Here is a 21,479-nt window from a genome sequence, read left to right as displayed (position 1 = left end):
GTATCTGGATTAAAAATACCAAGCTTCGACTGGGATCCGAACCCAGTACCTACCAACCTGTATACCGATGGCCTAACCACTACGCCACCGAGGCCGGTATATGTATGTATGTATGTATGTATGTATGTATGTATTGATGTATGTATGTATGTATGTATGTATGTATGTATTGATGTATGAATATCTATATATTGTATGTATGTCGAGGTTGACTGTTACATACATAAATATTAAGGCACTGGCGCAGGGGATAATTAAATCCTTTCTGGCCTCACAAATTGTCCCATGCCGTTGCTGGAACTCGAACCTGTGGCACCGAATCGCCCGCAAATTACAAGACTAACCACGATACGCTCTGAGCTATCGAAGCTTCCATAAAAAGGAAGTTCTTTAACTCAACCATATGCATGAGGCCTACAATCTACGCGGTCGATCCCGCTTACGTGACCTAGAAACTATTTTAGGTAGGGGACCAAAAGCAAAAGAGCACACTTCGATAAAAATTGTAAACAAATTGTTGACCAAAAAAAATTGACGTAAGGCGTAGCTGGGCGATACGCCTTGGTCCGCAAAGTAAGCGCTTTGACGGCGTGTAAGCCGCTAAGTCTTGATCTCAAGTGCTTTACAAAAACAATTACCACAAGTACGATTACAATTTCACTTCGGTAAAAAAAAAATTGCAAACAAATTGTTGAGGACAAAAGGGGCACTCTATTTCTAGGCGGAAAGGTCCCCCAGGCCTGGTCGCCTCCCGTAGATCCACCCTTGGAAGCACAGATAACAGCTCAGCAGCAACAATGTTACGAAATACAAACAACAAAGAAACAATGGAAATATATCGTGTATTGCGGTCCAGTAATAGGAAGCGTTAGAGGTGTGATTACAAAACGGAAGTTAGTGTTTCAGCAGTTGCTCGACTCGAACTTGGAGAGGTATCTTCCGCCAGGTAATTTCCACTCTTTATTGCAGCCTCCACAGTAGTTAGAGCTAGACACAAGAACAAACATGATGAAATAAATGGATGAATGGATGGATGATGGATAGACGGACGGACGAACGAACGAACGAACGAAAGGATGGATGAATTAATGAATAAATTAATTAACGCAACGAACTAATGAATTAATCAGTTAATAATTAAATGGAAATAATTAATAACGAACGAACGAACTAATAGACGGACGGACGAAAGAATAAATGAAAGAATAAATGAAGGAATAATTAAATGGCTTCATAAACCAAGGAACTAACAAGCCAAAACCCAAAATTCCATCCACCCACCCATTCATTTATTCATTCATTCATTCATTCATTCATTCATTCATCCATTCATTCATTCATTCATTCATTCATTCATTCGTTCATTCATCTATCCACCCATCCTTTCATTCATCCATCCACCCATCCATCCATTCATTCATTCATTCATCCAACTATCCACTCATCCATCCATTCATTCATCCATCCATCCACCCATCCATTCATCCATTCATCCATCCATCCATCCATCGACCTACCCATCCATCCATCCATCCATCCATCCACCCATCCACCCACCCATCCATCCATCCACCCATGCATCCACTCACCCACCCATCCATCCATCCATCCACCCATCCACCCACCCATTCATTTATTCATTCATTCATTCATTCATTCATTCATCCATTCATTCATTCATTCATTCATTCATTCGTTCATTCATCTATCCACCCATCCTTTCATTCATCCATCCACCCATCCATCCATTCATTCATTCATTCATCCAACTATCCACCCATCCATCCATTCATTCATCCATCCATCCACCCATCCACCCATCCATCCACCCATCCATCCATCCATCCACCCATCCACCCACCCATCCATCCATCCACCCATGCATCCACTCACCCACCCATCCATCCATCCATCCACCCATCCACCCATCCATCCATCCATTCCAATATTTATTTACATGCTCATATACCACGAAGGTTTCAAGCATGTCTGTCCTGGGCATAATCTCTGGCCTTTGCCAGTGACTAAGTCCAGGACAGAAAAGGGTGGGGGATAAGTTTGAGGTGGGCAGATTTTGGAATAAGAATTTAGTAGTGTCCAGCGACTGCGCGGACCGACTAGTAGACACCGAAAATGGGCCGTGTTCTGACAGGCTAAATTTCGATTCCTTCGGGTCTAACTAGAAAAAGCTAAAGTCTACGGAGAATACCTGCTCCTAACATCATGTCCGGACTAAGAATTTAAACCCAAAAATAAGTTAGACTGCTCGGCCGAAAAGGTTTTAAGGTGATTTGAGCAATTGAACGGGCGCCAAAGTGAATTGCGTTGGACTATTTATAAAAAAATAAACATACGAATTTTGAACTCGATCGAAAAGTATTTAAAGTCCAACTAAGCCCAAAAAGGAGGTTACCTGTCCTAGTTAAGGTTGGCGCAGCAGGACTCATGGTGAGTTGATGGGCTGATCAGGTGAGAAGTTGGGGAGTCCTTCCATCAGATACTCGGTGTTACGTTCAAGGGCTCCTGTGTAGATGTCCCGCAATACCAGCTTTAAGATTCGATGAATGGTCGCGTTGGGCATCTCAGGCTGCAGGAGTCCTTGTCTGTACAGCCCGTCCTGCTGCGCTGTCACATAAAGTTGTTTCGAGCGAGGGGATCCCCGGATCTGGTACATCCCTTGTCCAGACGGAAGTTGGCGCCATTGCTTGTTTGACCAGGGACCCTTAAGTTGATGAGGGTCGGTGAAGTCACCGATGACCGCTTCTTTATACTTCGCTGGGAGCTTGTCACAGACGAGAGTCCAGGCGGTTTGGTCGGACTTCTTCGGTGAGGTGACCGAAGACATCTTCCTCCTTTTGGACTCTCTCTGGATCTCCGCTCCAACAACAGCAACCGGAGGTGGTGGTGGACTTTCCGGTGGGTCGAGAACGACCACGTGTCCCGTGTCCATCAGTGTGGTTCCCTCAACAGGAGGAGCCTCCACTGTCAGTTGAGCTAACAGCTTTGGCCCCCCCTGGATGGTTCCTGGCGAGTGCTTCGGTCGAGTGGGTGTATCCGGTGAAGCAGAATGAACCGCCCCCGGTGGTTGAGCCACCGGGTTTGGATCACCCTGCACCGTTCCGCATCTCGTCCTCCTCTTCGGAACAGGTGGAGCCGCCCCTGGCGGTTGAGCCGCCAAGTTAGGCTCACCCTGTGTAGACTTAGGGCGCCTCCTCCTTCTTCTATTAGTTGCGCGTTTCTTATTCTCGTTTCCGTAGTACAACGTCACGGTCGCCGAGTCCCCGTTGTGCTCAATTCGGTACTTGGACAAAGGCCCAAGCGAACAAAGCACAGCCCCTAGGGTGGGGGGGAGAGAAATCGCCACGTTCTCCGAACACAACCTCATCGTTCGAGATCAACTGGAGAAAAAAAAAACATCCATCCATCCATCCATCCGTTCATCCATCCACACATCCATCCATCCATCCATCCACCCACCCATCTATTCGTCCACTGGACCAGGCAGTTACATGCTCTACTCACATGCACGTGGCCTCGGGGTGACTCGAACACTTCGGGTTGATCATGCATGGGTCGATGAAACAGTACACGAACGACGTCCCGGGCGGGCACCCGTTGTTAGAACCCACAGACTTCGAATCCACTGTAATCAAAGAGAACACACAACGGGCAGATAAATCGGTAAACGCTTCCGTCTAGCTCTCGGAAGGGAGATTACTCGGGCTGGCAATCTGGACACTTATGTCTCCGATAGATTTGATCAAAATCAGTGATACTTAGTGGCGTAGCCCGAGGGTAGGAGGACACGGGGGCCATGCCCCCCTCCCCAATCAAACCTTTTTTTAGAACTATTAAATTTGATAAAATCATACATACATACCTTATGACATTCATCCATCCATGCATCCATCCATGCATCCATCCATCCATCCATCGAAGATATCTTACAAACTTTCAAAGCGAAGATTAATTACACTTGAAGAAGAAATCCTTTACCGATATATATGAATCATGCCGGAAATAAAACACAATTTCACTAAGGGTACCTTATGTTCCGCTTAACAGCTGTAGCGTATATTTTAAAATGTGATTGATATGATGTGATGTCTGTTTAATGCAGGATCGAACCTCCTCGCCGGACCTATTAGTTATTTTCTCGTCCTGTCTATGGGAAAGTTCAAGAATATAAAATATATTTTCCTATTATTTTTTTCTTGAGTGTGTTTTTTCGTCTTTTTTCTTGGTAAGAATTGCTTATGTGATGGAAGTGTCCTCCAACATCCCCGACCTTACTCTCTCTCTCTCTCTCTCTCTCTCTCTCTCTCTCTCTCTCTCTCTCTCTCTCTCTCTCTCTCTCTCTCTCTCTCTCTCTCTCTCTCTCTCTCTCTCTCTCTCTCTCTCTCTCTCTCTCTCTCTCTCTCTCTCTCAGGCACCAAATAGTGGTATCTAACAAAAGTCACACTTATTTATAAATGTGTCATTAACTAGTAAATCAAACAGTTAATTACTCACCAGCAATAACGCTTGCCATGATGACAAAAAGAATAGCGCACATCATAGTGAAAATTCACGTGTAAGCGACTGCTATCAACCAACGCATGTGTTTGAGCAAATAAAACATATATACGTGTATCTATAAATTTTCGTATTGTTAATCGTAAACAAATAGGTTATCTCGTCTACCTTCCCTTAAAGACGCAGACCCTAGTTTCAACCCGCAAAACGGAACACTAAGTTTAGTTAAGTTACAAACCCGTAATATATTTCCATAACGTTACAAGAGAGTGAAACAAGAGTCTGTGAAGTTGAAATGGTGAAATACCGTTAAAAATAGACTAAAAGTCGATTCCATAACTGTTACTTATCAGACGCACGTGCGTTTTTAATTTAATTTATTTTTACGGTTGTACGGACATGGATAATCTAAACAATAAAATATAACTAAAGTTTGATTTCAGTGATAATGAACGTCTCTAATAGTGAAAAATATGCCTTAGTGTTTAAAAACTATGGTCTGTTCCTTTAAAGCCGCAATATCGAATATCCTTTTAAAGCGTCAGTGCTGGATATATATGTTTAACATTTAAAGTGTCAATACTGGATATATGTTGTTAGTATTTAAAGTGTCAATACTGGATATATATGTTTAACAATTAAAGGGTCAGTACTGGATATATGTTGTTAGCATTTAAAGTGTCAATACTGGATATATATGTTTAACAATTAAAGAGTCAGTACTGGATATATGTTTTTAGTATTTAATGTGTCAATACTGGATATATATTTTAAATATTTATTGCGTCAATAGTGGCTGTATATTTTTTAGTATTTAAAACCTCCACGACTCATATATCAAAGACCATTATATGTACTCAGCTGTCACCGGCCTCGGTGGTATAGTGGTTAAGCCATTGGCCATAAGGCTGGTAGGTACTGGGTTCGCACCCCGGTACCGGCTCCCACCCAGAGCGAGTTTTAAAGACTCAGTGGGTAGGTGTAAGACCACTACATACTTTTCTCTTTCACTAACAACTAACCCACTGTTCTGGACAGACAGCTGAGGTATGTTTGCCCAGGACAGCGTGCTTGAACCTAAATTGGTTATACGCTCAAAAATAAGTTGAAATGAATTAATACTCATTTGTCTGCAAAAACTTGTATATATTATGATAAACGGTGCCAGTAGCCTTTGGAAGGTATGTGGGTTTCTTCTCTTTGTCACCGGCTTCGGTGGCGTCGTGGTTAGGTCATCTGTCTACAGGCTGGTAGGTACTGGGTTCGGATCCCAGTCGAGGCATGGGATTTTTAATCCAGATACCGACTCCAAACCCTGAGTGAGTGCTCAGCAAGGCTCATTGGGTAGGTGTAAACCACTTGCACCGACCAGTGATCCATAACTGGTTCAACAAAGGCCATGGTTTTTGCTATCCTGCCTGTGGGAAGCGCAAATAAAAGATCCCTTGCTGCTAATCGGAAAGAGTAGCCCATGTAGTGGCGACAGCGGGTTTCCTCTCAAAATCTGTGTGGTTCTTAACCATATGTCTGACGTCATATAACCGTAAATAGAATGTGTTGAGTGCGTCGTTAAATAAAACATTTCTTATAACATTTCTTCTTCTCTTTGTCCGTACAACAAGAGTCACAACTGCCATATATAAAATAACCCAAATCCGTTTATTAAACAGTGCGCTGAAGTTGCGACAAAACACTGTCTTCTATTCTCACGATCAAACGTGAAAATCGTTACTACAAGTCGCTCCCTGACAGCGTTCCTTTATCAAATATCTGAGAAAACACAGATGGCGTGTGGGAACATTAAGACTTTCTTTGATACTTGGTAAACTAACTTTTAGAATATATATAACGGTTCACTACGTAACCGATTGGTGGTTCGCGTGAATTTTAATGTGCCCAACCTAAACGCTAAAAGAACAACGGTTCGCGTGAAATATGTTGCCCTTATGTCAGCATACCAATGATTTTACTATAGCAAATTTTCTACTACAGCGAAACTCCTCTAAACCGGACACCCCTCTGGACCAAATAAATAGTAGTGTATAAGAGGTATCCGGTTTAGAGGTGTTCTCTTATGTACAGATATATAAAAAGGGCCCATGAAAAACGTCCGGTTTTGAGGGGATTCCGGTTTATAGAGGGTCCGGTTTTGAGAAGTTTCACTGTAATTTTCTAATAAAAAACAAATGTATATAAATTGGCTCCAGTGAAATGTATGTATGTTATTGATGTATGCACTGATGTATGTACGTATGTATTGATGTATGTATTGATGTATGAATATCTATATATTGTATGTATGTCGAGGTTGACTGTTACATACATAGATATTAACGCACTGGCGCAGGGGATAATTAAATCCTTTCTGGCCTCACAAATTGTCCCATGCCGTTGCTGGGACTCGAACCTGTGGCACTGAATCGCCCGCAAATTGCAAGACTAACCACGATACGTATTGATGTATGTATTTAAGAATGAATGAACGCACTGGCTCAGGAATTTTTTAAAAACTAAAAAATTGTTATTTTCTAATTTTGCCCCAGGGATTCGAAATTGATTTTAAATTGACCGTTGTGATATACAAAATATAACTGTTTTTCGGTCAGTCTTGTTTTAAATTTATTTGGCTAGTACTATGTTTTGTTTACAGCCGGATACGATGTATTTGGGGTTTTTTTTTAATTGTTAGGAAAGGGATAACAACAAACCAACCACTGAAAAATGGACCGGCTTAGAGGCTTAGACGCAGGCTTAGGCGGCGTGTAGTCGGGTGGAGACTAAGATATTCTTGAGACTTGGATTTTTTCTATATGCAATAACCGGACGTGCTGTAATAGGGTTTTTCATAACAGTTTGCAGATTTAAAAACTCCTCCTTCATAAGTTTACCAATATCAACGCTACGTCGACTGTAAATTATTGGAAAAATTATTTTATCTCTTTTTACAGCTTTACCAGATTCAACGTTTATTCCAAATGGCTGTTTTGTCTGTAATGTACGAATCCAGAAGGCCTCTCGTTCAAGTCTCAAGAGGTCTGTTTCGTCTTTTGAACCAAGTATCAGGGGTTGTTCAATTGGAATTATTTCAAAATTTTCATCTAACGAATGGTCAGGTAGATTGAAGTGATTGGCGACAGGGGTGTCAACTTCATGCCGAATATCATACTTGTGACAAACTGCTCTAATTCTCAGTTGGTTTTGCGTTTGTCCTACGTACTGTTTTTTACATAAATTACAGGTGATTAGATATACTACATTTTTCGAATCACAGTTCATGTCTGTCCGAATTTGATATTCAATTTTGGTCTGTTGACTTTTGAAAGTCGACTGCGCTTTAAGTAAGTTGTGAAGTCTACACCTGGTTTTGGCACAAGTAGTAGAGGAGCCAGGATACGTATTGATGTATGTACGTATGTATTGATGTATGTACGTACGTATTGATGTATGCACTGATGTATGTATTGATGTATGTACGTGTGTAGTGATGTATGCACTGATGTATGTATTGATGTATGTACGTATGTATTGATGTATGAATCTCTGTTTGACTATGACATGCATAGTAAAGTAAAGTTTGTTTTATTTAACGACGCCACTAGAGCACATTGGGTTTTTTATCGTATCATCGGCTATTGGACGTCTGACATATGCTCATTCTGACACTGTTTTTAGATGAAACCCGCTGTCGTCACATAGGCTACTCTTTTACGACAGGCAGCAAGGGATCCTTTATTTGCACTTCCCACAGGCAGGATAGCACAAACCATGGCCTTTGTTGAACCAGTTATGGATCACTGGTCGGTGCAAGTGGTTTACACCTACCCATTGAGCCTTGCGGAGCACTCACTCAGGATTTGGAGTCGATATCTGGATTAAAAACCCCATGCCTCGACTGGGATCCGAACCCAGTACCTACCAGCCTGTAGACGGATGGCCTAACCACGACGCCACCGAGGCCGGTATCACATGCAGAGTGAGTGTATCCTATGTGGGCCCATTGGGCTATTTCTTGTTTTAGCCAGTACACCACAACTGGTTTATCTAAGGTCGTGGTGTGTGCTATCTTATCTGTGAGATGGTGCATATAAAATATCACTTGCTACTAATGGGGAAATGTGGCGGCTTTCCTCTCTAGACTGCTCTCAAACGTGTTTTTTTTGTCCCCATAAGGAAGTCTATTTTCTGATTTCTTTCAACGTGATTTCTTCCCATTTTTCACTTCTATTGTTCTTTAGTTCATTCTCCGTGAATAATGCCGTGTCGTAAACAAAATTACCGCTGTTAAAATTTCACTTAACTTTTGGCGTCGCATTTTTTTAACTTACAGTTTTAAAGGTACATTTCTGAGTTTGCTACATTGTAGGATGCTTCCGTCTAATAAAATATTTCTACGATTAAACTTACATGTTAAATATATTTTCTTGTTTAGAATATCAGTGTCTGTATATTCAATGTGTTTCTGGTCGTCTTAATATTTGTAAGAAGCCCAAACTGGATTTTGTCTTCAAATAATTTCGTACGTACGAAAACATATATTTTAGGAAATAAAATGAAATTTAACCTAGTACAAATATTAGAACGATCAGAAACACGTTTAATATACAGCCACTAATATTGTATGCAAAAAAAAAAAAAAAATGATATGTAATTACAATCGTTAAGAAGTCTTTGGTAGTCGATAACATCTTAAAAATTGCAGCAAACTCAGGAATGTCCCTTTAATCTGTTGCTATTTTAACAATATTTTACCTATGGGCCTACAATTTTCACTGAATGTGGCAAATGTCCATATAGAAATGGATGTGCCAATTACAATCCCCATACTTTTTAGCCATTTCCATTTTCAGTAGATTTATTGGGGTGGGGGTTGTTTGTTTGTTTGTTTTTTGTTTTGTTTTGTTTTGAAGGTTTTTGTTTGTTGTTCTTGGGGTGTTTTTTTTGGTGCACCCGATATATTCAATATAATAAGCATTGAGCTGAACGTAAACAAGAACAGAAACAATCATCCAAAATAAACACAACAACCAAACAATGGAAACAGATCGTGTATTGTAGTCCAGTCATAAGCGTACATGTAGTTGTAGGTATCATTTAGAAAACAGTGGCGAGTTGTAAACAGTGGCGAGTTGTAAACAGTGGAGAGTTGTAAACAGTGGAGAGTTGTAAACAGTGGCGAGTTGTTAACAGCGGAGAGTTGTAAACAGTGGCGAGTTGTTAGCAGTTTCTCGACTCGAACTCGGACAGGTATCTTCCGTCAGGCATTCGCCACCTCCTGGTACACGGTTCACAGTTGTCATTACTAAACAGAGAAAACAATCATTAATAAATAAATGGATAGATGGATGGATGGATGGATGGATGAATGAATGTATGAATGAATGAATGAATGAATGAATGGACGGATGGATGGATGAATGGATGAATGAATGATGAATGATGAATGAATGATGAATGATGAATGATGAATGAATGATGAATGATGAATGAATAAATGAATGAATGAATGAATGAATGAATGAATGAATGAATGAATGAATGAATGAATGAATGAATGAAAAGATGGATGAATAAATAAATAAATAAATAAATAAATAAATAATGGTTGAATTAATTTATTAGTTAGCCAGCCAGTCAGCCAGCCTCTCTCAATCAGTCACTCAGTCAGTCAGCCAAACAGTTAGTCAGTCAGTCAGCCAAACAGTTAGTCAGTCAGTCAGTCAGTCAGTCGGCCAAACAGTCAGTCAGTCAGTCGGTCGGTCGGTCAGCCAAACAGTCACTCACTCAGTCAGTCAGCCACACAGTCAGTCAGTCAGTCAGTCAGCCAATCAGCCAAACAGTCAGTCATTCAGTCGGTCAGTCACTCAGTCAGTCAGTCAGCCAAACAGTCAGTCAGTCAGCCAAACAGTTAAACAGTCAGTCAGTCAGTCAGTCAGTCAGTCATCGAACAGTCCGTCAGTCACTCAGTCAGTCAGTCAGCCATCCAAACAGTCAGTCAGTCAGCCAGCCAGTCAGTCAGTCAGTCAGTCGGTCAGTCAGTCAGTCAGCCAGCCAGTCAGCTAGTCATCCACTCAGTCAGACAGTCAGTCAGCCAGTCACTCAGTCAGTCAGTCAGTCAAACAGTCAGTCAGTCAGTCAGTCAGTCAGTCAGTCAGCCAGTCAGTCAGTCAATCAATCGGCCAGTCAGTCAGACAAACAGTCAGTATGTCAGTCAGCCAGGCAGTCACTCGGTCAATCAGTCAGTCACTCAGTCAGTCAATCAGTCAAACAACCAGTCAACCAGTCAGTCAGTCACTCAGTCAGCCAGTCCTTCAAACAACCAGTCAACCAGTCAGTCAGTCAGTCAGCCAGTCAGCCAGCCAGCCAAACAGTCAGTCAGTTAGTCAGCCAGTCAGTCAGTCAATCAGTCAGTCAGCCAAACAGTCAGTCAGCCAGTCAGTCAGCAAGTCAGTCACTCAGTCAGTCAGTCAAACAGTCAGTCAGTCAGTCAGACAGTCAGTCAGCCACCCAGTCAGTCAGCCAGCCAAATAGTCAGTCAATCAATCGGTCAGTCAGTCAGACAGTCAGCCACTCAGTCAGTCAGTCAGCCAGCCAGCCAAACAGTCAGTCAGTCAGTCAGCCAGCCACACAGTCAGTCAGTCAGTCAGTCAGTCAGTCAGCCAAACAGTCAGTCAGTCAGCCAAACAGTTAAACAGTCAGTCAGTCAGTCAGTCATCGAACAGTCCGTCAGTCACTCAGTCACTCAGTCAGTCAGTCAGCCATCCAAGCAGTCAGTCAGTCAGCCAGTCAGTCAGTCAGTCAGTCAGTCGGTCAGTCAGTCAGTCAGTTAGTCAGCCAGCCAGTCAGCCAGTCAGCCACTCAGTCAGACAGTCAGCCAGTCACTCAGTCAGTCAGTCAGTCAGTCAAACAGTCAGTCAGTCAGTCAGTCAGTCAGTCAGTCAGCCAGCCAGTCAGTCAGTCAGTCAGTCAGTCAGTCAATCGGTCAGTCAGTCAGACAAACAGTCAGTCTGTCAGTCAGCCAGGCAGTCACTCGGTCAATCAGTCAGTCACTCAGTCAGTCAATCAGTCAAACAACCAGTCAACCAGTCAGTCAGTCACTCAGTCAGCCAGTCCTTCAAACAACCAGTCAACCAGTCAGTCAGTCAGTCAGCCAGTCAGCCAGCCAGCCAAACAGTCAGTCAGTTAGTCAGCCAGTCAGTCAGTCAATCAGTCAGTCATCCAAACAGTCAGTCAGCCAGTCAGTCAGCAAGTCAGTCACTCAGTCAGTCAGTCAAACAGTGAGTCAGTCAGACAGTCAGTCAGCCACCCAGTCAGTCAGCCAGCCAAATAGTCAGTCAATCAATCGGTCAGTCAGTCAGACAGTCAGCCACTCAGTCAGTCAGTCAGTCAGCCAGCCAAACAGTCAGTCAGTCAGTCAGCCAGCCACTCAGTCAGTCAGTCAGTCAGTCAGTCAAACAGTCAGTCAGTCAGTCAGTCAGTCAGTCAGTCAGCCAAACAGTCAGTCAGTCAGCCACTCAGTCAGTCAGTCAGCCAAACAGCCATTCAGACAGTCAGTCAGTCAGTCAGCCAGCCAGCCACCCAGCCACCCAGTCAGTATGTTAGTCAATCGGTCAGTCAGTAAGCCAAACAGTCAGTATGTCAGTCAGTCAGCCAGTCAGCCACTCAGTCAGCCAAACAGCCATTCAGACAGTCAGTCAGTCAGTCAGCCAGCCAGCCAGCCACCCAGTCAGTATGTTAGTCAATCGGTCAGTCAGTCAGCCAAACAGTCAGTATGTCAGTCAGTCAGCCAGTCAGCCACTCAGTCAGTCAGTCAGACAGTTAGCCAAACAGCCAGTCAGTCAGCTAGTCAGCCAGCCAGTCACTCGGTAAATTAGTCAGTCACTTAGTCAGTCAGTCAGTCAAACAACCAGTCAATCAGTCAGCCAAACAGTCAGTCACTCAGCCAGCCAGTCAGCCAACCAAACAGTCATTCATTCATTGAGTCAGTCAGTCAGCCAGCCACCCAGCCAGCCACCCAGCCAGCCAGTCAGCCAGTCAGTCAGCCAGCCAGTCATCGAACAGTCAGTCAGCCAGACAGCCGGACAGCCCACCAAACAGCCAGCCATTCAGCCAGACAGATTGCCAGACAGATAGCCAGACAACCGGCAAAACACCCATTCATTCATTTGTTCGTTCGACCATTCGTTCGATCATTCGTTAGTTCATTTATCCATTAATTTGTTCGTTCATTCATCCATTCATTCATTCATGCATTCGTTCATTCATTTGTTTGTTCGTTCATTTATTCGTTTGTTCGTTCGTTCGGCTATTCATTCGTTTATTTATTCATTTGTTCGTTCATTCATTCATTCATTGATCCATTCACTCATTTATTCATTCATTCGGCGTTTTTCCCATTCCAACCAGTGCACCACGGTTAGTATATCAATACGTGTTGTCCTGTTTGTGGGAAAGTGTATAATTATAACAAATCCCTTGCTGCGAGTCAAAATTACCAGTTTGACATCCAACAGCCGATGATGAATATATCAATGTGCTCTAGTAGTGTTGCTAAACAAAGCAAACTTTTACTTTCACTTACGTGCAGATCGCCTCAGGATGGGTTGCGCATGTCGGGTACACCAAACAGGGGTTGGAGAAACACATGGCTCTTGGCCTGCCAGGCGGACAGTTGTTGTAACTCGCATATGTCGAATCCACTATATTAAAGAGGTGAAAGTAAAGAAAAAAACATTTAAAAAAGTAGATAAATCATTTTGGGGAAATACTAGAGGTGTAACGAATACACAGGGTGGCGAATACGATACGTATCACGAATATAAGGTGACGAATACAACTATTTATTCATGAATACAATGCATATAGGCAAAAACGTGCTGATAAGTCAGAAATTCACAAATAATAATTAAAATATGGTATTATGATGCAATTGCTTATTCAGTTGCATGTACACAGTTTATCTTTTCAATAAAATAAATAAAGTGCAGTTCTCTGTGCTTAAAATATCAAAATACAAAGTAAACTAACAGTGAACATTATTAAATGGGACGCCACAGAAAGTTCGAGAACGCTAACCTCATTTCCGTGCGAATGCAGCGGAAACAGCCGAAGTCTGAACTAGACTGTCACTAAACCCTCTACGTATGTTCAATTTTAGACTTGCGAAACAGTGGTCCAGACACCAGTCTAATAATTGTCATGATGGTCTTAATAGTATATATTGTAAGCCTACGTGTCTGTGTTTGATATAAAATAATTGCTGTTGAATTTCAATTCAAACAGCTGACTGGCGTATGCTTAAACATACGACATGCAGTTACATTATAATATTCGCGTGTATTCGGTTCAAGCAGCCGCGAATACGAATACAACTACGATACAGGTCGCTGTTCGGTGCACCGAATATTCGAGTATATCGTTACACCACTTGGAAATACCATAATAACATGGGCGTACAGCCTCCCATTTTTAGGCGGTGGGGGGCGGAGAGACCGACGAGGTGTGGGGGATGGGGAGGCTGTTTATTGCCCGAATTAAACGAAAATGCCCGAATCGGCATAACAACATTTATTCATATTAGTATTACTGTCAAACAGCTATATATAGGGTTGCAAATGAATCACTTCGCATTTTTACATGGATTACAATTAATTTTGAGGGTAGAATGATGGAAATACATGGTAAAAAGGTCTCAGGATAGCACATTTTGCCCGAATTCGGAATATCTCTATCAGATTTGCCCGAATATTTCTATCAGTTTTGCCCGAATATCTCTTTCAGTTTTGCCCGAATATCTCTATCATTTTCTTTCGAATATCTCTATCAATTTCGCCCAAATTTTAAGATTTGCTCTAAACTTCGTGCGTTTTAGATGATAAATTATATATAAAACCCGTTGAGGTTGAGTTGTTTTGGGTTATTTTGTTTGTTGTGCTTTTTTTTCGGGGTTGAAGGGTGTGTAAATAAAACAAGTAATAAATATGAAATTAAATGTAACATTAGCAAAAAACTCAATTATACTTTAAAGAATTCAAAAGGACTACAGTATATTGAGACGCGTGTGCAGGGGGTAGAGGGGGGGGGGGGCGCGGGTGGGGATCGAAATCTTTCCCAGCTCAAGCACAATTTCTTTCTTTTTAAAAAAAATAAATTTTCCGGGAGAGCAGATCTCGAATCCTTAAACCGGCTCTGGGAGTGTCCCCAGGAGAGCGTGCTTGAACCTTAATGGGATATAAGCACAAAAGTAAGTTAAAATGAATGAATGAAACTACTAACCAGCGACAATACTTGCGAGGACCAGGAAAAAAGCAGCATTCTTCATGATAATTGTTTAGAGACACCAGACACCTTGCAACAGCCAACGTCAGAGCTTGGGAACAAATGACAAATAGCTATGTTGTTAAACTGGTTCATCTGGTCTGCTTTACCGATGTGTGTGTATATATATATATATATATATATATATATATATATATATATATTGTTTTTTTTTAAATATTTAAAACCACAATATCGGAGAGAGGGGCGTGTCCTGTTTATCTGTCCTGTATTAAATCATAGACATAACACTTTATATACTGAACAACAAAACAATTTAGTTTTCTGTAATTTCTTTAAATTTATTTAGTGGCAGTACTCTTGAAGGGTGCAACCGGTGGGGAAGGATATGCTCTGCATTCGCGTACACCTGATATCATCGCTGTTAGGACAGTGGTTCAGGAGTGCGTACCATCACAGCTGTACGTATTGTAATGTGCTCTGTCCGGTGCTAGTTTTGAGTTAGTAAACTAGCTTGTGATGACAGTGATTCATGAGTGCATGTCATTACAGCTGTACTTATTCCAATGAGATTTGTTCTGTACTAGTTTTGAGTTAGTAAACTAGTCTGGGCGTGGCAGTCCTCTGTGTGGTGAAGCAAGAAGGGTGAAATTTTCAATAAAGGAACTCCTCGGGAGTGGCTATAGACGACGCACTAAACAGATATTCATAGAATCATTCACAATTTTGCCAAATACCTATTCGACTCTGCATTGTGCGGAGCATCTTCATAAATCAAGGCTAATATTCGTTCCTCGTATTCAGCCTTGATATATGTTGTCAAGAAATCGTGCCACAAAATGCTTAAATTTCATTGGATGCGATGAGATCTGATTGCAACGAATCGCAACGCTCCTTATAGATTCCCTTGTTATTGTAAACAAAGATGGCAGCGTCAGCGTCCGTGGAAACGTGTCGTGTTTGTCACGATATGTTAAAAAAAAGGTTTCGGCGGTTAATTTTTGATATTGCTTTCAAGATTGTCACATGTTGCCGATGCTGTGATTGGTCAGCGATGTCATCGTGTAAGGGACATAATCGGTGTTACAAATTGTCTTCCAACAGAGGGCGCTAGTAGTGGTATCAGTAATCTTGACTACATGTATCAAGGCTGAATACGAGGAACGAATATTAGCCTTGATTTATGAAGATGTGTGCGGAGATACGTATGACCCTTATCACGTGTTACTGTTTTGCCGTTCAGACAGGTTTAACTCTCTTTGTTGTTGTTGTTGTTGTTTGTGTCTACTAAAATGATCAATGCCATATGAATAATCTGTAAATTATCTATTGTTATAAATGCTTGGAATGGTCCAAGGATACTACATGACGTAAAACAAACAGACGTTTATAACTTCATGTATCTCACGTTCACATTACTTTCGGCAGTGCTTAAAACACTACGGAACGGGACGTAGCCCAGTGGCTTGATGTCCCGGTCTAGGATCGACTGCCGTCGATGGGCCCATTTGTCTATTTCTCTTTCCAGCTAGTGCACCACGACTGGTATATCAAAGGCCGAGGTATGTTCTATCCTGTCTGTGGGATGATGCATATAAAATATCCCTTGCTACTAATGGGAACATGTAGCGGGTTTCCTTTCCAAGACTATGTGTCAAAAATTACGACATGTTTGACATCCAATAACCGATGATTAATAAACAAATGTGCTCCAGTGGAGTCGTTAAAAAAACTAAAACTAAATATATCAATTCAATTGGTTTCTTTATTGTTTAAAATTAATAAAATAAGTTTTAATGTAGAATCAGATAGACAGAAAGATAGAGTGTGTATGTGTGTGTGTGTGTGTGTGTGTGTGTGTGTGTGTGTGTGTGTGTATGTGTGTGTGTTTGCGCGCGCACGTGCGTGTGTATGTGCTTGTGTACATCTATGTATGTTCGCATTTTTTTTTTTTTTTTTGGTTTTTATATATTGTTGTTTGTGTTACAATAGTGAACTATGTTGACTGATGAGAGGCGTTTCTTGAGTTTTAAGTTCTGTTTTTTTACCTTAAAGGAAACACAAGCATGACATATTGATAGACATCCCAGCATGTTATATATGACACCAAGTGTTTATTATATTTTATATTGGCCCGAAGCTGTCTGTATTGGCCCGAAGCTGTCTGTATTGGCCCGAAGCTGTCTGTATTTAATTCTTAACAATTTTTAATGGCTATATGTGTATGTGTGTATGTGTGTGTGTGTGTGTGTGTGTATATATATATATATATATATATATATATATATATATATATATATATATTGTGTGTGTGTGTGTGTATGTGTCTCTCTGTGTGTGTGTGTGTGTGTGTGTGTGTGTGTGTGTGTGTGTGTGTGAATATGTTTGTGAATGTGTGTTTGTGCATGTGTGTGTGTGTGCGTGTGTTTCGGCCAGCGTGATGAGCGAAGGGCACAACTATGAGTGCAATGATATTGTTTTGATGGTACTGGCCTGTGACCTTCCCTGGAAAATGTGAAGTTGTGTTCTGGCATAACAATATTCAATATAATAAGCATTAAGCTGAACTTAAATAACAAGAACAACAGCTACAATAGTCCAACATAAACACAAGAACCAAACAATGGAAATATATCGTGTATTGTAATCCAGTAACAGGCAGAGTTGCAGGTATCATTTAGAAAAGTGTAGAGTTGTTAGCAGTGCATCGACTCCAACTCGGATAGGTATGATCCGTCCGGCATTCGCCACTTCCTGACGCACGGTTCGCAGATGTCAGTGCTAAACAGAGAAAACAAAAATCATGAATGAATAAATAGATGGATGGATGGATGAATGGATGGATGAATGAATGAAAGGACGAATGAATACATTAATTAATTAGCATTGAATTAATTCATCAGCTGGCCAGTCAGCCAGCAAGACAGCCATTGATTCATTCATCTGTTCGTTTGTTCGTTCCTTCATTTATTCATTCATTTGTTCATTTATTCATTTATTTATTCATTCATTCGTTCGTTCCTTCATTCATTAGTTTTCGTTCGTTCGTTCATACATGTATACATTCATTCTTTCTTTTTTTATTTGTTCGTTCGTACGTTCATTTGTCCATCAACTCACACATCCATCCATTATTGTGCACTATTTACGTGCACTTTTTCTCGTTCCAACCAGTGCACCACGACTAGTATATTAAAGGTCGTTGTATGTGCTGTCCTGTCTGTGGAAAAGTGCATAATTATAACAATGCTGCAATGATGCAATTTCCAAATGTTTGTCATCCAAAAGCCGATGATGAATAAATCAATGTACTCTAGTAGTGTCGCTAAGCAAAACAAGCTTTAATTTTAACTTTTACTTACGTGCATTTGGCCCTAGAATGACTAGCACATGCCGGGTACAACAAACAGGGGTGAAGGTAACACATGGCCATTGGTAAACGAGGCGGGCAGTTGTCGTTTCCCACTTATCTAGAATCCACTATACCAAAGAGGAAAAACATATAATATCTTCGGAATCCAAGCTACCATTCCGTGTCTATGAAGTATACTTCATTTAGTACCTTGGCAAAGTTACCCGCATAAACTGACGCTGATTACTATGTCATAGTCTGTACGAAATAAAATTGAAACAACGAGTGTGTCCCTTACATCATATCATTACTAACAAATCGCACTGTCCTCAACATTGGACTTGCCATATAGACTATAGTACATTTAAAGAAGTGTAACACATACTAACCAGCGACAATACTTACAGGTCCCAACTTTACACAATCCATTCAAATATCTTCAAATTTCATGTAAAAATCAACAGTTTGTGTCAACTAAGATAGGGGAAAGAATAACATTTATTGAAATTTTAAAGATTGAAAAGTGTGTTAAAAAAACAACTAAGATTCCCAAATAATCAAACAAAATTGTCAGTTTTGTTATTCTAATGCACCGTCGTATACATGTCTCACAAACATTTCAGCTGATTTTGAAATTTGTCATTCTCACCCCTGTAAGACTATAATACATTTAAAGAAGTGTTACAAATACTAACCACTGAACCAGCGACAATACTTGCCATATAGACAATAGTACATTTAAAGAAGTGTTACAAATACCAGCCAGCGATAATACTTGTCATATAGACTATCGTACATTTAAAGAAGTGTTACAGTTACTAACAGGGCGACCAACTTTCCGGAATTTTCCGAAAAATCCGGAATTTTTAACCCATATCAGGAATTCCGGAATTAATGCTAAATATCCGGAATTTTTTCCAAATTCGCTATCATTGGTTTTTTTTTAAGCAACCATTTCTGAATTTATTTTAAATTTTCTATATTTTTAAATGGCTAGTTTATTAAACCGGGTTTATCATTCTGCATTCTTCATTTCAACCTGAACTCGGTATTATCTAGTTTTTGTGCTATTACTAAGACGTTTGTCTATTGGCTGTATTTGTCAACAGCCGACCAATGAAAATGTTTTTGACAATCGAGTAAACTGAAGCCATGTATGAAATTTGTTTTACTTGTTATGTAGTTTATGTATTCATTTTAAAGATATTTCAGATATATAGCAATTACTACGGGGCAGACATCGGTTCTGTGGCGATGCATGCAACTTCGCCTCGTTGGGTAAAAACATGAATATATAACAGAACACTTGCGATCGTACGAAAACAAAAGAAACGGATCCACAATTCTCTTCTTTTCATATGCTTTTACATGCAACATTTCACTAAATAATATTTGGCTACCAGTAATCTGTGGCACATTCATGACATTAATATACCTACCGATCTTGTTTTATTCAAGTAAGTTCAATGTAAATTTTTACAAACCATTGTCAGATTTTCCCGCGATATTTTTCATTACACTGGCACACCAAACGTCTTACTCTAATGGTAATGTAAGCGTAATACAGAACGATAGCCAGTCTAATGTGGGTACCAGACGTTTCGTCCTCGATTCCGTTAACCACAAATTAGTTCGACCCCACTGATGAAATAGTGCAAGTGTGGCAATGTAACGACATAAAAATAACATTGGTCACAAGTTTGTCACTTTAGTACTAATCTGTAGGTGGGAGTGAAACTGTACTACACTATTTACTAATAAAGTGGGGCTTTTAGGGTGTGGGGGTGATTTGTGATGTTTGGTCTCTCTCTCTCTCTCTCTCTCTCTCTCTCTCTCTCTCTCTCTCTCTCTCTCTCTCTCTCTCTCTCTCTCTCTCTCTCTCTCTCTCTCTCTCTCTGTGTGTGTGTGTGTGTGTGTGTGTGTGATAATGTTGTTAATTGTTGTACTAGGTATAGTAACTTTATTTACACATGAATATATTTAGCATATTATACTAGACAAGCCATAAAGTAGGCCTATGCCTAAAAAGGAAGTAGAAAAATGCTCCCACTTATGTGGATTGCTTTATACTTTTATTATTGATACATAACATTCCAATAAATAATACAATTTCTTATTGTTATGTATCTCTTTGGTTGTTGTTATTTTTTTAAATATGTCAAACATGGCACTGTTTAAATTATTATTTTTATTTTTGAAAGTGGCGTTTTCGCGTGCTTTAAACTATTGTTTTGAAAGGGTTGTTTGCGCGCTTAAAATGAAAATACCAGAAAATTCCGGGAAAATATTTCCATTAGGTTGGTCGCCCTGTACTAACCAGCGACAATACTTGTCATATACACTATAGTACATTTAAAGAAGTGTAACAGTTACTAACCAGCGACAATACTTGTCATATAGACTATAGTACATTTAAAGAAGTGTTACAGTTACTAACCAGCTACGATACTTGTCATAAAGACTATAGTACATTTAAAGAAGTGTTACAGTTACTAACCAGCGACGATACTTGTCATATAGACTATAGTACATTTAAAGAAGTGTTACAGTTACTAACCAGCGACGATACTTGTCATATAGACTATAGTACATTTAAAGAAGTGTAACAGTTACTAACCAGCGACAATACTTGTCATATAGACTATAGTACATTTAAAGAAGTGTTACAGTTACTAACCAGCTACGATACTTGTCATATAGACTATAGTACATTTAAAGAAGTGTTACAGTTACTAACCAGCGACGATACTTGTCATATAGACTATAGTACATTTAAAGAAGTATTACAGTTACTAACCAGCGACGATACTTGTCATATAGACTATAGTACATTTAAAGAAGTGTTTCAGTTACTAACCAGCGATGATACTTGCGAGGATGAGGGAGAGAACGAAGCACTTCATGTTGAGAGTTTACAGATACCAGAGACCTTTCAACAACAACGTCAGTTCTTATTAAACTGCTTGATCCGGTTTTCTTTCCGGATATATATTTTTTAATACCTAAAACCACAATATCGGTGAGAGGGTCATGTCCTGGTTAACTTGATTGATTGAAGACATATTTTATTGCATAAACAACAAAACGATAGGGCACGAGTTTGCCAACTTGCTAGGCCATCTCCCATAGTCCTGTTTCTCTGTACTGTAGTATTAAAGGAACATACCCTAGTTTTTAAACACTAAGGCATATTTTTTACTAATAGAGCCGTTTTAGATAACTGAAATAAAACTTTATTAACATTTTATGGTTTAGATTATCCATTTGGTCATCCTGGTGTTTTTAATATCACAAAATGCTTTTCTCATATTTTTCAAAACGTACGTGCGTCTGAGAA

At 40.3% G+C, this 21,479-nt stretch overlaps 1 long non-coding RNA gene across 1 annotated transcript; it reads right to left on the bottom strand.

The window, feature by feature from the left end:
• Positions 1–17,414: 17,414 nt before the first annotated feature.
• On the bottom strand, positions 17,415–21,096 carry LOC121372892. The gene is made up of 3 exons (XR_005958021.1): positions 21,000–21,096; positions 18,153–18,270; positions 17,415–17,571 (listed from the first exon to the last, which is right to left on the bottom strand). It is a non-coding gene; the product is annotated as an uncharacterized LOC121372892 (long non-coding RNA).
• Between the last annotated feature and the right edge of the window lie 383 nt (positions 21,097–21,479).

This window comes from Gigantopelta aegis, chromosome 5, assembly GCF_016097555.1.
Source record: "Gigantopelta aegis isolate Gae_Host chromosome 5, Gae_host_genome, whole genome shotgun sequence".
Taxonomy (NCBI): Eukaryota; Metazoa; Mollusca; class Gastropoda; order Neomphalida; family Peltospiridae; genus Gigantopelta; species Gigantopelta aegis.
The sequence above is the reverse complement of the archived record's forward strand: the minus strand, read 5'-3'. Positions and strand labels throughout refer to the sequence as shown.